The following is a 2,665-nucleotide window of genomic DNA, read 5'->3' on the forward strand; positions in this document are numbered from 1 at the left end:
TGAAGTGAATCCTTCATTCGCCGACTAGAGAGCATGCCACTATGCTTGCCACATGAAATTTCTTTCTTTGGCACTGCAGCTGCACTTTAATTAGTCACCTTGGGCCAGGCCCACTTATACCCTGCCACAAGAAATCACCTAAAATAGGCCCATGTCAGTACTACACAGCTTTGGTTATTCAAATGGTTAGCGAAAAATTCTCTTGATTTCATTTTCTTTCGGTCTCGGCACCAACAGAAAATGAGAAACGAATCAAAGAAACTGAAAAGGCCACTCAAGCGAAATATGGAAAGGAATTTAAAACATCATGTGCTGGTACGAAGGAAAGAAAGCACATAGCTTGACAAGCGAGCATCCCTTTGATGGATGCATGAAGGCCTAGCTCTTTACTTTAAGAAAGACTACTTGAAAGCAGCCTTCTCCAATTTGGCCTCACTCTTTCGATGTGCTAATTCCAATTCCTCAGCTGGAAACAGATTCTACCAAGCTAGGGAGGGCTTGCTTCCATTTGGATTTCGTAGTCGTAGAATGCCTTTATCTTGATCCATATCTGGATCATTAAGATGAAAGTAAGGACTTCCTTGATAAAGTATATCTTCGTTCCATTGGAATGATCTTTTTTTTATTTTCAGGTGCTCCCCCTCCCAATCAACTTCCAGCCCGACTCCAGAGGAACAAATCCTGGACCCAGCCGAGAATGCTCCAGATTGGCCAGCCGAAATTTCCCCTGCGAGTTCCTTTTTATTTGATCTCTCTCCTCGTCAAATACACTCTCTCTCTGAAGGCTAAATCCCCTCGTATCTCATATCCAGCTCATAGGTCTCCTTAATGGGACTGATCTTGACTACTGGAGGTCTCTGTGATGAAGCTTCCTTCACTAACTCAGGACTTGTTTTCTTCTGCTGCTTTTTATCCTTCTCCATATCCGTTGGGATGCCATCACCTTTCTTCATCATTCATCATCAGTGTTTGCTGTGACTGGTCCTGTTCCTTCTCTATTTTTTCTGAAATCAGGGTAGGATTTCCTACATTTACATTTTGATCTACGTTGATGATATTATCGTTACTGGTAATTCATCTTCTGCAATGAAACACTTCTTACATACTTTACATCAGCAATTCTCCATTAAAGATCTTGGTCAACTTCACTTCTGGGTATTGAGGTCACCTCTACTAGTTCAGGTATCCTTCTTACTCAACAGTACTTGAGAAATCTACTTAAGAAGGCAAACATGCTCACAGCCAAACCTATGAACACTCCACTTAAAACAAATCTTCAGTTATCCAGGATTCCCTTAATAAATCCTTCCTTATATCGAAGCATTGTTGGCGCAGCTTCTGATCCTCCATAGAACAAGTAGGCAGTCTTTGGTTGGCTTACTGAAAATGCTAGGATCACCTATCAAACTAAGGAACCCGGAGGGAGAAGGGAGAGATCTCAACGTTACACTTCCTACCTACTCGCTCTCGCTCTGCTTTTCTAAATAAATCTTCTCTAAGAAGGCTGCCCCACTACTTACTTAATGAATCTCATGGGCCTTGTCCTGGCTTCAAAGAAAGACCTTTCGAAATGTCTCCCTCTAGCCTTTCTTGGGAAAGATCGACTAACTCGAAGCGGAAACTTTCAAATACCAATCATCGCTAACTGATTCTAGCTAGCTATTCCGAGAAAGAAAGAGAAAATGGTCTACGGGCCTATCACTTCGATAGCTAAGCCTGCTACTCATCCTGGGTGGTCAAGCACAACATGTCCAATTACCAAAAACTCCTTTTTACTTGTGAACCACTTAGAAAGTTTTCTACTTGATTGGCATCCATCCACATGTTACCAACAACATATCATTCTCTATGGAAATTGTCAAGTGGGATCGATCCCCAATCGTCGAAGTTAAGCACCTCAGTCGCTTGGTATGCGGCGCACCATCCTTCTGGAGGTGTCGTAGGTCCATAGGCCATAAAGAAAAGATAGACTAAGTATGAAAGGAGCTTAGCTTAGACAATGAAACTAGCCACTGGAAAGTCCACTGAACCTTGTCATAGCGGAAAACCAAGAGAAGGGAAGTCCTTGTGTGCTTAGTAGGTGATTGGGCATACAAAGTCGGACAAAGGCACCGACACGAATAGTAACTAAAAAAAGTCTCATCCATGGGAGGACTCAGAAGGAAAGAAGGTGAGCGAGATACTAGTCATGTTGATCGAAAGTCTGATCTCTATCTTTTCCTAAATAAGGAATCCGTCCTGGCTCTGAAGGAAAGCTCCCATCAGCCCAAGAATGGAAGTTAACAGTCATAGAATGAGAGCTCGGGCTCCTATTTGAAACTCTCCATTGCTTTGATCAAGAGCTTTGAGATAAAGAATCGATTGGGCAGTACCAGGAATATAATAGTTTCGGATACCACCAGATCTTGACAAATGGCATCGGGAATTCGTTCATAGGCTACTGGAATCCAAATCCACGGTTTGACGGAGAAGAAGGTCTGAGTAGAGCTTGAGAAAGAGCCGTTTTTCCTGAGTCTACAAAAAACGAAGAAAGGGAATTCCACACAGAGGGGGGCATGAAGCGAGTAGCTCTTTCGTGATAGAATTTCTCTTCTCCATAATGGTGTGACCTTGCTTTCATCCCTTAGGCCATAACCATCTCTTTGTCACGAACTGTCAGCGCCCA

Source organism: Sorghum bicolor, mitochondrion (genome assembly GCF_000003195.3).
Source record: "Sorghum bicolor mitochondrion, complete genome".
Taxonomy (NCBI): Eukaryota; Viridiplantae; Streptophyta; class Magnoliopsida; order Poales; family Poaceae; genus Sorghum; species Sorghum bicolor.